At 42.0% G+C, this 13576-nt stretch overlaps 1 non-coding gene across 1 annotated transcript; it reads left to right on the top strand.

Annotated features, from left to right (window-relative positions):
• Positions 1-228: 228 nt before the first annotated feature.
• LOC128774362 (small nucleolar RNA SNORA31) lies at positions 229-357 on the top strand. The gene has a single exon (XR_008418940.1). It is a non-coding gene; the product is annotated as a small nucleolar RNA SNORA31 (small nucleolar RNA).
• The last annotated feature ends 13219 nt before the right edge of the window (positions 358-13576 follow it).

Raw genomic sequence — 13576 nt, forward strand, 5'->3', positions numbered from 1 at the left:
AAATGTTAGTTCAGGCTTAATGTATCTCTTTTTGGCCCACTTACATTTGCTGCTGCTGGAGAACTCAAAGTTTAGTTCTCAGGTTTTGTCAAGGAAAGTAGACTTGAACTTTGAGGATAGTTAGATTGCGGAACAAAACAAAGCAATTGTCACAGGGTAATAGCAAGAGCATCATCAGAAGACAATATTGAGTATGTCGAATACATAAAATACATTCAGAGTTATAGCCTGCATCTATTTGACAGACCTGAGGCAGTTACTGTCTGCTGCTACAGTTTTCACATAGATGCAAGAAAAAAGGGTCCTCATGCTTTCTGTGAGGTTGTGGCAGCCAAGATTGAAGGGGAGAATACAGAACAAATCATGGTAATACAGGGAAAAATATGGAGAGATAATTTTTGCAACTCAGAAATAACCTTTGAAAAAGTGAAACGTGAAGAGCCTCCTTTACTACAAAAAATATATAAAATTTGAGTTAAATATATAATCATATAATATTAATAATATATATTTATATAATATTTCACTATTGTATATAATGTACTATCATATACTAAACTATACTATATAATACTTATATTTATATAATATAATATATATAATTTATTCTATATTACAGCTATTAATTTATTATATATTATTTATATAATAATATAAAACTTGAATTAAATAATTATATATTATATATTATTATATACATTAACAATATATTACTGTTATATATAAAATATATTATATATCATATAATATAACATATATTACATATAACATGTGTTATAACATGTGTTATATGTAATATATGTATATAATACATATTATATGTTGCATATAATATATATTACATATAATATATGCATATGATATATAATATAACATACATTACTTATGATATATATTATATGTAATATATAATGTAACATATGATATATATACATATATAGGGAAAAGAAAACCATAATGCCATGTTATTCCTCATTGCTGCTATAGAGTCCAATAGAACTGGTTACAGAAGTGATGTATCTGTCATCAAAACATTACTTCTTTACTTTTTAAAAAAAAAAATTTAATGTTTATTTTTTTTGAGAGAGAGAGAGAGACAGTGGGGAAGAGGAAGTGAGAAGGGGGAGACACAGAAGCCAAAGCAGGCTCCAGGATCTGAGCTGTCAGCACAGAGCCCAACAGGGGGCTTGAACTCACAAACTGTGAGATCATGACCTGAGCCAAAGTCAGATGCTCAACCGTCTGAGCCACTCAGGCACCCCTACTTCTTGACTTCTATTGATTTTCTGACTTTCTCATTATGTGAAAGATATGGATAGACTGAACAGATTATTTTCATATTTTCTTTAGGTTAATTCTCTTACTAAGTTCTGGGCATGAGAAAAGATTGTTATTTTGCCTTGCAAATTGTACTAGAATTTTAAGAAAAGCATTTTATATTTTACATTGCATTTTCATACATCATATTATATCTCACACTAGTACTGCAAGGTTGACTAATAAGAGTTTTAGTTGGGCTTCCCTGGAATCAGACTCTGAAATGAGGTTTTATATGCAAAAGATATAGTAAGGAAAAGATCCCAAAGAAGTAAAGGAATCCTGAGTAAGGCTGCCCTTTTATCAGAAAAAAAAAATGGATAGAGTGTAACTTAATCTCACGTGCATGGAAATTTTAGAGTACAAGTTATGTTTCAGAATTTTACTGATCTGAGATAGGGATCTAAGCTTCCATACGCCCACTGCCTTCAGACACTGGCTAAGCATTTCCAATGGGGACATGTTTTTTCCAGGTAACCCTGTCTCATCCCATTTGCAAGCAAAATAGGTTTCAATAGCCCAAAGGCCATCCTTTGTTTGCTGTTGGAAGCAAAAACACACAGAAGTTAGGAGTAGGGAGGGATACAGCAAACAGTATTTTAAAAAGTAATCCAAAGAGATCTGAGTGGAACACAAACACTAAACACCACAGTCAGGTTTTACCAGCTCACGTTACAAGATGAAAAACTGATGTTTAGAAAGGAAATAAGATTTATCTATCACCATATACAGGTGAAGGTGTAGAACAGATGATATAAGACCCTGATTGTAAATCCTGTGTGGCTCTGGCTGGTTCCCCATCCCCTCCCCCCCATTACCTCGTATTATATTATAATGTTATTTAGTTTTGTAATTAACATATAACCTTATAATAAAATATGACCTGATATTTTATAGCACTCTACACATTTCTGATTACTTTGAATATTTTACTTTTGTTCATGTATGTAGTTTTATATGCTTAATTAAGCCAGAGGTCACAAACATAAGGTTCTGGCAGATAATATAAATCAGTGAATCAGGACAGATGACAGAGACAATAAAGAACTGTGCCCCCCTGGAGAGCTGCCACCTCTTAGCCCCAGATTATTGTTGCCACGGGGGAATAAAGATCCAGTGTTGCTGCTCTTCCATTTTTCCTAAGTTTGGCCAGAAATCAAGACATTTCACATACAGTCTCCTAGTTTCTAGATACTGGCAACTTTTTTCCTAAGTCACAAAAAGCCATGTTTCTGTGCAGGTTAAAGTATGTGCCTCATCTAGGTTATTCAAATTAAACATTTTTGAGCTATAATTCTTGCCAAACCAAAATATATAGAGAAAAGGGTTTAATTTGTGTGCTTGAGCTCAGGATCCCTAAATGAAGCCAATGCTTCCATGAACTGTAAATCTTATGCAATTCAATCAACTTTATTTTTAAAAAGTTTCTTTTCACATGAGGTATTTTTGGCTTTGAGTCTCAGTGTGAACCACAAAAAAAGCAAGAGGAGATCTCAAAACCCTTTAACATTGTTCTAAATTCTGTCAAAGTGAGGTCACTGTGACTAAGGCAGTAACTCTTAACCTCATGATACCCAATGTCCCCTTTGGTAACATTTTCCTGTACCTCTACTTTTTCAGAATAAAATTCAATGTAATGCCTGAAGTTCCAAAACCTCCCACAAAAGACCACCAGAGTCGTAAGTCAAAGCCAAGCGGCAAGGGTCGTTTATTGCAGGTTCGAACCTGGTCCTCTGCGCACTCGTTGCCGGTGACACAAGAGGCCACGAATAGGGTTGGTATAGCATTTTTATAGACAGAGACAAATAGCACAGGGGAGGTTTTTTACTTGTGGCGGGAGGAAGAAAGGGGGAAGGGGGTAGGTGAGGAATGTGCTAAGCAGGCAGGTTTACAGAAGCGAGAAATGCCGGTTAGTTTGTATACAATCACTCATTCCATTACATATCAGACTACATTTAGGAAGTTTTACAGCCCATTCTACAGCGGGTTACAATCAGGAAAGGTCTCACAATGCTCATAGCAAACAGCAAGCAAAACAGACTTCTCAGCAATTGTATTTCTTATCAAAGATCCATAATAAGCAGAAAAGAGAACCTAGCTTTAAACTAAGGCAGGGCTGTCATTTGAATTCAAAGCTGTTCCTTTCATTCCCCCCTTTTCCTTGTGCCTAAAGAGCCAATCTTGGATCTTCAGTTTTTTATTTGTAATGTCTCGAGCGGTTGGTACTGAGTTCGTAAGACCATTAATTGTACAGCATTGAACCTGTCTTGGATAAAATTAATAATTTTGTTTATGATGCAGAGGCCTAACGTGAGAGCGAGAAGTAGAATGGCCAGAGGCCCGAGTAAAGCAGAGAGCAGGATAGTATTATAGACTTTCTGGGTTTTTAAATTAGAAACCTCCCAAGTTAAAGTATAGGGTATGTGGGGGTTGCCTGCAATACTTATGAGTCCGTAGGAGGTGAACAGGAGCACGCTAATGAGTGTTCCTCCGATTATTGTGGGTCCAGAGCTGCTGCAACAGTCTTGGTATGGGACACCCAGGCCTTTGGTCTCAGCTGGTTTTCGGGGTCAGGTTTTCGACGCAGAGTCAATTTTAAAGGATGGGTCTTACTCTGGTCAACCGTCCAGGCGGTGTTGGCTTCCGGCACGAAGTCTTCTCGAACCGCAAAGGGATCAGCTGGTCGGGCGTGGGTGTAATGGATCCAGGTAGCAATCCTATCGACTTTGAGAGCAGTGGGTGTGGTTAGGATCACAATATAGGGTCCCTTCCACCGTGGTTGGAGGGTCTCTTGCTTGTGTTCCCTGCACGTATACCCAATCTCCGGGTCGGTAGTGATGCGGCTCAGGAGGGGGCCCGTTCTCATAAATGGCTTTCAATCTAGGCCAAACTTCCTGGTGGGTGTGCTGGAGTTCCCTCAGGGAAATAAGTTTATGATCATCAGATTCAGTTAACACATTAGACTGTAGGTTGGGAATTATAAGGGGGGGGGGGCACTCCATACATGATTTTAAAGGGGGTTAATCCCAGTTTGTAAGGGGAGTTCCGCACCCTGAACAGAGCGTAGGGGAGTAAGACTACCCAATTAGCGCCAGTCTCTATGGTCAATTTAGTTAAGGTCTCTTTTAGAGTTTTATTCATTTTTTCTACCTGTCCTGAGCTTTGGGGTTTATATGCACAATGTAGTTTCCAATCAGCCCCAATAAACTGCGCTATCCCTTGTATTACCTTTGAAATGAATGCTGGTCCGTTGTCTGATCCTATTAGGGTAGGGAATCCGTACCTGGGTATGATGTCTTCTAACATTTTCTTTGCTACTATCTGCGCAGTCTCATGCTTGGTGGGGAAGGCCTCTGTCCATCCTGAAAAGGTATCTATAAACACTAACAAATATTTATATCCATATTTTTTAGGCTTTACCTCGGTGAAGTCTACTTCCCAATAGGCTCCCGGCCTGGTTCCGCGGGTTCTGGAGCCAGGGTTTTTCCCGTGGTTGGTGGCGTTAGTTAATTGACAAGCTTTACAGCTAGTAACTATCTGCTCAATTTTTGTCCTGGAGTCTTTAATGGTGATCCTAGCATGTCTTATTAAGTCTTGCATTTTTCTTGTGCCCATATGAGTGGCTCGGTGCATCTTGGATAAGACTTTATTTCCCATTTCTTCTGGGAGGATTATGCTACAGTCTGCTGCTCTCCACCATCCGTTAAGGCACTGAGTTAAAGGTAATTTTTGGATCCAGTTTAGGTCTTCTTTAGTGTAGGCGGGATTTTCTGGTAAACTAGCTGAACCGGGGTCTGGTAGGGTGGTCATTAAAGCACAGTCCACCTGTAAGGCTGCCTCTCAGGCCACCTGGTCAGCCAAATTATTTCCTCTGGCCACCGGTGTGACCAGTTTTTGGTGGCCTGGGCAATGTATGATGGCTAGTCGTTTAGGCAGCCAGAGTGCCTTTAAAAGAGCCAACATTTCTTCTTTGTTTTTGATAGTTTTCCCCTCTACAGTTAACAGTCCCCTCTCTCTGTTATAGCTCCATGTGTGTGGGCCATAGCAAAAGCATATCTGCTATCGGTATACACGTTTAGTTTCTTGTCTTTTCCCAAAGTCATTGCCTTGGTTAAGGCCACAAGTTCAGCTCGTTGGGCAGAGGTGCCAGCTGGCAAAGGCTCTGCCCAAACAGTCTCAGTTTCAGTTGTGACTGCTGCCCCCACGTACCTTTGACCTTGATGTACAAAGCTGCTGCCGTCAGTGAACCAGGTAACCTCGGCGTCTGGCAGCGGGTGATCCTGTAAATCTTCCCGAACTCCATGAACCTGTGCCAATATCTCAGCGCAGTCATGGAGGGGGGTATCCAAGTCCGGGTCTGCCTTCGCGTTGTGGGTTGGGGGATGCGGAGGACGGTTTCCTTCCGTGCATCAGTGAGCCATCGTTGGCCTTCTCTTAACAGATACCCCAAGTAGGTTACCTCGGATCTGCAAATTTGGGCTTTCTTTGCTGAAGCCCGGTACCCCAGGGCACCAAGTGTCCGGAGGAGATTTTTGGTGCCTTGCAAGCAAGCTTCGGCAGTCTCAGCGGCAATTAAAAGATCGTCAACGTACTGCAAGAGAGTCACTTTGGGGTTTTGATTCCGGTACTCACCCAGATCCTCGTGAAGTGCCTCATCGAACAAGGTGGGTGAGTTTTTAAATCCTTGGGGGAGCCGGGTCCAGGTGAGTTGCCCATTTATGCCTCTCTCAGGATTGGACCACTCGAAGGCGAAGAGCTCTTGACTTTTGGGGGCCAGAGGCAGGCTGAAAAAAGCATCTTTTAAATCAAGGACAGTATACCATTGTCTTTCTGGGCTGAGGGCACTTAGGAGGGTATAGGGGTTGGGTACTGTTGGGTGTATGTCCATGACTCGGCGGTTAACTTCTCTCAGATCTTGTACCGGACGATAGTCCGCACTGTTAGGTTTTCGTACAGGCAGCAGGGGGGTGTTCCAGGCTGAATGGCAGGGACGCAAGATGCCTAAGTCTAGGAGGCGACGGATATGTGGCGTGATGCCATTTCTGGCCTCCATTGACATCGGGTATTGTTGGACCCGAACTGGATCTGCCCCCGGTTTCAGCTCTATGAATAGAGCTGGGCGATGTTTAGCCAACCCCATACCCCCGGTTTCAGCCCATGCTCCTGGAAACTGTTGGAGCCAGGGCTCTATGTTTTGACTTTGTGAGGGTGGCCCCTGGTGGAGTCGATATTCATCTTCTAATCTTAGAGTAAGTGTGGTAATGGGCTGGTTGTGAGGGCCAGTCACTTGGGGGCCCCCTGGCGTAAAATGAATTTGGGCCTCCATTTTAGTGAGTAAGTCTCTTCCTAATAAGGGGCATGGGCTGTCGGGGATGACTAGGAAGGAATGGGTGACCTTTCCATTTCCTAGATCCACAGTCCTCTGGGTGGTCCAGGGATATTTTTTTATTCCGGTAGCCCCTTGGACCCAGGAAGATTTTTTAGAAATTTTTCCATGGGGCCTGATCAAGACCGAATGTTGTGCTCCTGTGTCAACTAGAAATTGAACTGGGTTCCCCTCCACTTGTAGCGTTACCCTAGGTTCGGGGAGGGGATCCGAACCCCGTCCCCCCTATTCTGCATCTTGAGTGAAGAGGGCGGGTGTGGTTTTTGGCTGCCACGGTTTTTGATCATGACGTGGCTTTAAGTTGCCTGTCCTCTGGAGTCTCTCTATTATTAAAGACACGCTGGGCAATGCGGACTAAGTCCTGAATCTGTTTTCCCTCCAGGTCCTCTAGTTTCTGGAGTTTCTTTTTAATATCAGTGGCTGCCTGATTTACAAAGGCCATTACAACAGCAGCTTGATTTTCGGGGGCCTCGGGGTTCATGGGGGTATACTGTCTGAAGGTTTCCATTAATCTTTCTAAATAAGCGGCAGGGCTCTCTGTCTTACCTTGTATCACTGAATACACTTTTGCCAAATTAGTGGGCTTGCGTGCAGCAGCCCGGAGACCCGCCACTAGAGTCTGGAGATAAATGCGTAGCCGTCCCCTACCTTCTGCCGTGTTGTAGTCCCAGCCATCCTGTGGGGGTCGGGTCAAGGGAAAAGCTGCATTAATGAGATCAAGGTTAGCAGTGGGTTGGCCGTCATCTCCAGGAACCAGCTTTCTTGCTTCCAATTGAATTCTTTCTCGCTCCTCAGTGGTGAACAGGATTCGGAGGAGCTGCTGACAATCATCCCAGGTGGGTTGGTGGGTAAACATAACGCTGTCTAAGAGACTTATTAAATCTTTAGGGTTGTCAGAAAATCAGGCATTCTGGGTTTTCCAGTTATATAGGTCACTGGTAGAGAAGGGCCAGTATTGAAGTCGGGGGTTCCCCGTCTCATCGGGAGGCCCTATTTCCCGTAAGGGTAAAGCTACGGTGGAGTCAGGAAGGCGGAGTCCTGGCTCATGTGGGGCCCGCCTACGGGTATGTCCGGCAGCCCTTGGACTTTGCCCCCACTAGGCTTGGGCGCGGGTTGAGCCTCCCTATTCTCTAGTTCTCCTATGGGCTGGGCTACGGGAGGCTCTGCCGGCGCAGCAGGGATAGGGGCAGCTTTCGGAATAAGAGGAGGAATCTGGTAAGGGGGAGGGTCAAGGGAAAGTAAATCTTGGTTGTCGGGGAGAACAGGGGGTGCAGTTGGAGTTGGCGGCTTGGGAGGGTTGATAGGTTTAGCCGCTAGGATTTGGCATGACTCTGCTATTAAGGAAGAGGCCATCCAAGGAGGTGGGTTTTCTACTAAATCTTGCCACACCAGAATATAGGGAATCTGATCCGAGTGACCTTCTTTCCCTGGTAGGAAAATTTTTTATTTTACTTTAAGGACCACAGGGAGGCAGAAGGTTCCCTCTGTAGGCCAATTGACCCCAAAGGTGGGCCATGCAGAGCGGCAATAGGTGATCAACTTCCTTTTGCGAATGTCTAGGCTTAAGTTGTGTCCTCTAGCTTTTACATCCCTGAAGTTGGCGAGAAGGAGGGAGAGAGGGGTGCTCTGCGTTTGGCCCATGTTATGATTCTGAGGAAGAGGAGAAGAGAAGGGGGCGGCACGGAGGGGGCCCTGAAGCGGCTGAAATCAGCGATGGAGTTTGCACAGGCGACCTCCGAGGGTGAGACCCCTGGCGGCCTGGCTGGGCCCCGGGGGGAGGGGCGGGAGGGAAAGCCGCAGGCAGCTGAGGAAGGAGGAAAGAGGAACAAAGGATGGAATAATTAATTCTGATCAGCCGAAAAAACACTTAATTCCAATAAAACATCCGACGCACGAAAGAAAAACAAGAGCCAACAAGAATCTCTGACAGTGGTTTCAACTTTCTGGGGCCGTCTCGGCCAGCCCAACAGAAAGGGTTATGGCTAGGACGGCGGTTATTACAAGGGCCCAGGGGTGACAATACATTTAGACTGACATAGAAGCACTCGCGTACTCGCCCGTCCGCGTCCCTTGCGGGAACTTAGGTGCCTCTTAGCATGGGCGGGCAGGTACAAACCCCCTGCTTGGATCAAAATAAATTTTGACCGCCTTAAGCCGTATGAGGATCACTGAGGAAATCGGGTTAGAGCCCACTCGAATCCCGTAGCTTATGCCGTGGGACTACACATAGGGTAAGTCAGGCGCGTGCCCCTGACTCCCAACAATCATTCCAGTCGATTTAACAGACAGACACACAGACACACATCACATCAAAATACGGGTAACAATTGGCATGCCTAGATGGTTTTTTTCTTTTTAGACGCCTAGAGATATTTCTTAGCACTCTGGAAGTTCATAGAGAAAATGAAAGTATTTAGTTCGCAGGCGCGTTGGGCATAAGCAGCCCACAGAAAAGAATCCTGATGGGCCAAAAAGGCCCCCCGATGGACCAGGAAGGTCCCCTGATGGACCAAGAAGGTCCCCAGATGGGCCAAGAAGGCCCCCAGATGGGCCAAGAAGGCCCCCACATGGACCAAGAAGGTCCCCAGATGGACCAAGAAGGCCCCCAGATGGGCCAAGAAGGTCCCCAGATGGGCCAAGAAGGCCCCCAGATGGGCCAAGAAGGCCCCCAGATGTCAGTGGACGTCTCCAACTGACCCCGGCCGGGTGCCCTATAGCGCGTCCGCCAGGGTCACACCAGCTTCCAGACAGAACCGGTTCTCCAGAGAAGAAACACAGATCAGAGAGAAAAGGAAGAACGTTAGAGCCGGCTTACTTACCGATCGGAATCAAATACGACCCGTTGACCAGAAGTCTGGTGGGCTCGGGGGAGATCTCGGTGGGACCTCCAAATGTAATGCCTGAAGTTCCAAAACCTCCCACAAAAGACCACCAGAGTCGTAAGTCAAAGCCAAGCGGCAAGGGTCGTTTATTGCAGGTTCGAACCTGGTCCTCTGCGCACTCGTCGCCGGTGACACAAGAGGCCACGAATAGGGTTGGTATAGCATTTTTATAGACAGAGACAAATAGCACAGGGGAGGTTTTTTACTTGTGGCGGGAGGAAGAAAGGGGGAAGGGGGTAGGTGAGGAATGTGCTAAGCAGGCAGGTTTACAGAAGCGAGAAATGCCGGTTAGTTTGTATACAATCACTCATTCCATTACATATCAGACTACATTTAGGAAGTTTTACAGCCCATTCTACAGTGGGTTACAATCAGGAAAGGTCTCACAATGCTCGTAGCAAACAGCAAGCAAAACAAACTTCTCAGCAATTGTATTTCTTATCAAAGATCCATAATAAGCAGAAAAGAGAACCTAGCTTTAAACTAAGGCGGGGCTGTCATTTGGATTCAAAGCTGTTCCTTTCATTCAAAAGATACTATCAAACACTAATATAAGTTTTAATGAAATCAGTATAAAGCCCTAACCATAACATAAAGAGGAAAGAGAAAGCCAAGCTACAATTAATAGCATGTATTTCTGTCTAAACGTTTGGACACAACTAGAAGATTTAATTAAATTGCTGATGCTTGTACCTATATATAAAATATATTTGTATTAAAATATGTATAAATTCATATGTCAACTACAAATGAAGACCAATAAAATTCTGGGTGTGATCCCAATTACAAAAATACTTTGTTCTCAGTAAAATTTTTTCCAAAACAGCAAATAATTCTTGGTATAAGTTTCCAAAAATATTAATAAAGCATATTCTTCTCTTGATGTTCATAACTGTTGAGTGGGAAATGCAATGTGCATAAAAATACCTGGATTTATGTGTAAAATGAGTTAGGTTCTGGGTTCAGATAGTTACTAAAACATTTTTAGTTCACGTGGATAACCATTAGGACATTTGAAAGTCATACATTACATGAGAGAATGCTTCATTATGCTTATTATCTCCTGTATTAAAAAGTTTCTAGCATCCTTTGTTCTTACCTACTAAATATTGGTGCAGTTTCCCAATTATTGTGACAACCCAGAGTCTTCCAGAGGCACTAAATTATTGCTTAAGGAGCAGTACTTTCCTCTTCAGAGCAAATGTTCTAAGACTTATCATGAAGACAGAAGTCAGATGATTAAACTAACAAAAAGTGTTGAATGAGTCAAATAAAATAGACCTCACTTTTTTTTTTTTTTTCAAATGACAGCTAACATGGTACCTGAGAGGAAGTGAAATCTTGAAATCAGCATTAGCCAAGGTTGGCCATCCCTAAGCAAAGAGTAAAACTCTGTTATTCACTTCAGGTTGACAAAACAGTAAACTGAAACAATCTTTGCAACATATGTGGTTGCAGTAAAAGGTCAAGAGGAATTAAGTCAACTCCTTTCTCCTATTCAAACACATTCATGCATAGCTTTGGCAGGTACCACTTTCTTTGATCTAGAGATCACCAAATATCCTCTTTAGCTGAAACTAGGATGATTTAGTGGTATAGGTGGATTTTAGAGAAAAGGGTCTCTGATTTTAAAGTCTTGAAGAGATTACCCAATGATAATGACATCATCAATGTATGTGTGAACACAGGACTAAACAATGCCAGGTCACAGGCTCTGATACATTGTTTATAAGAGAAGCGTTCAATAAATATCTATTTTAAGTCATATTTCTATTAAGGAATCTTGAGCTAATAGCAAAAAATATCTTCCTGAAACATAATAGCATCATGATGGGGTCTGGAAAATTTAAAGCAAGACTCTGGTTTTAAAATAGTAATAGAATTATTTTCATCAAAAGTCAATAAGATTACACAAAAACATTGAAAAAGGAAAAAAACTAATTTCTTATATCTTCCTAAATGCCATAGGGAGAGACATGGATATATTCTCAAATCACATTGCTAGTAAAAAACAAACCTTATTGATTGAGAAGGGCACCTGTTGGGATGAGCACTGGGTGTTGTATGGAAACCAATTTGACAATAAATTTCATATTAAAAAAAAAACCTTGTTGAAACAAAATCACAAGAAAAGTATTAGTAGCTAAGGGAGGACAAAAGATAATCATAGAACATCAAAGACATGAATTTGACCAAATAAATTGTATAGCCATTTGAAACGAGGCTGAAATCTTCAGATTATGAGTTTACTGAGGAAATACAGTAAGTAAAGAGTTTGATGTTAGAACATAAATTTAAGTACATGAGCAAATGTTTTCCTATATATCTAGTATATAGGTTTCCCATTTTATTTCTTGTCCTTCCTCAGATTTAACGATCAAAATATATGCCTTTGACAAGACGGTTGGCTGATGATTCTTAGAAATTAAATGAGAAACTCAAAGGTCAAGGTTCTAATCCATACTCAATCTCTGACACATGCAGTTGTAAGCAAGTCATTTAGTACTTCTAGTCTCCAAATGGATTTAATTATTTTAACCATTTTTAGCCCATAACACTTTATAGGTACTAAAAATTATGTAAGCGAAGTATTTGTAACCGTATCCCCTTTAATTCATCAGAAGAGTATTATATTCATTCAAAAATATTATTTAAAGGGGTTTTCTTAAGATTTATATGAAATAGTAAAGAACTAATGTTTAGATACATAAAATTCTCATTTCTTTTCTAGAAAATATTCTCCTAACACAGGCAGAGATTCTCTTAATCATCGAACTAACTTTTACCAAGCTCATCTAATATTATGGGTATTTTGCTAACCACTGGGGAAACATACCCAAGTCCTTGAAAGAGCTCTTATCAGGTAAATACTATACAGATTGTATATGCATGAAATTTATAAAGCAGGGCAGTATAGGTTAAATGCCATGAGAAATCTATGCACAGGAGTAGAACGGAACACATGTCACTGAAAGGATTATCTAAGGCTTTCCTGAGGACTTAGACCTTGAAGAATGGATAATATTTCACCAGACGGAGAGATGTTTGCATGGGGAGGGGAATACAGAGAAATTATTACACGATAGAAGAGCTTTCTGTCAGAGAGAATAGCCCTAGGAAAGGTAATATCTCCGTAAATAGTAGGAATTTACATATTTCCTTGAAGACCGAATATATAGATGGAGATAATATGGTCTAAGACTGAAAAGGTGAGGTATGATAAAATCATTTAGTGGCAATTGGAAACCTCTGAATATTTAAACGTGTGAGAGTAATGTGGAGAGAACTGTAGGTTTTTGACACTACTCTAAAAACTTAGTATCATTAAGGGACCATGCAATCATGATGGGGAAGAAGACAGACATATGTGTAATATGGTGAAAAACTGCACAAGATTTAGTGACACATATCTTTCATATTCCCTTTACTGAGGGCAACATCAAGAAAATGTGAGAGAACACAAGGGTGTGATTTAAATTTCTAACACTGACTATGAACTTAATTTTTTTAATGTTTATTTTTGACAGAGAGAGAGAGAGAGTAGAGAGCAGGCTAGCGGCAGAGAGAGAGGGAAACACAGAATCTGAAGCAGGCTCTAGGCCCTGAGCTGTCAGCACAGAGCCCGATGCGGGGGCTGAAACTTAACAAACTGCAAGATCATGACCTGAGCCGAAGTCGGACACTCCACTGACTAAGCCATGCAGGTGCCCCTGACCATGAACTTTAAAGCTCACAAATCCTACATGCCCTCCTCAACCAAGGAAACAGGCAAATACCTCCCAGAACACTTTCTCCAGAATCTCTGGAAATTTTCTTGGCTTCCTTCAGCAGCAGAAAGTTTCCATCTATGTTTCATGCAGAAAGATATATGACTTTTGCATTTGTTTATCCAATTTCCCATGAGCTTAATCTGAATAGCTATCTAATTTATTCTCTGAGGATAGAGTAAAACAGCTTGTCTCTTTTCTGAAAATATGTGGACTGAATTATT

Source organism: Panthera pardus, unplaced genomic scaffold, assembly GCF_024362965.1.
Source record: "Panthera pardus isolate Hobbes unplaced genomic scaffold, ASM2436296v1 HiC_scaffold_3, whole genome shotgun sequence".
Taxonomy (NCBI): domain Eukaryota; kingdom Metazoa; phylum Chordata; class Mammalia; order Carnivora; family Felidae; genus Panthera; species Panthera pardus.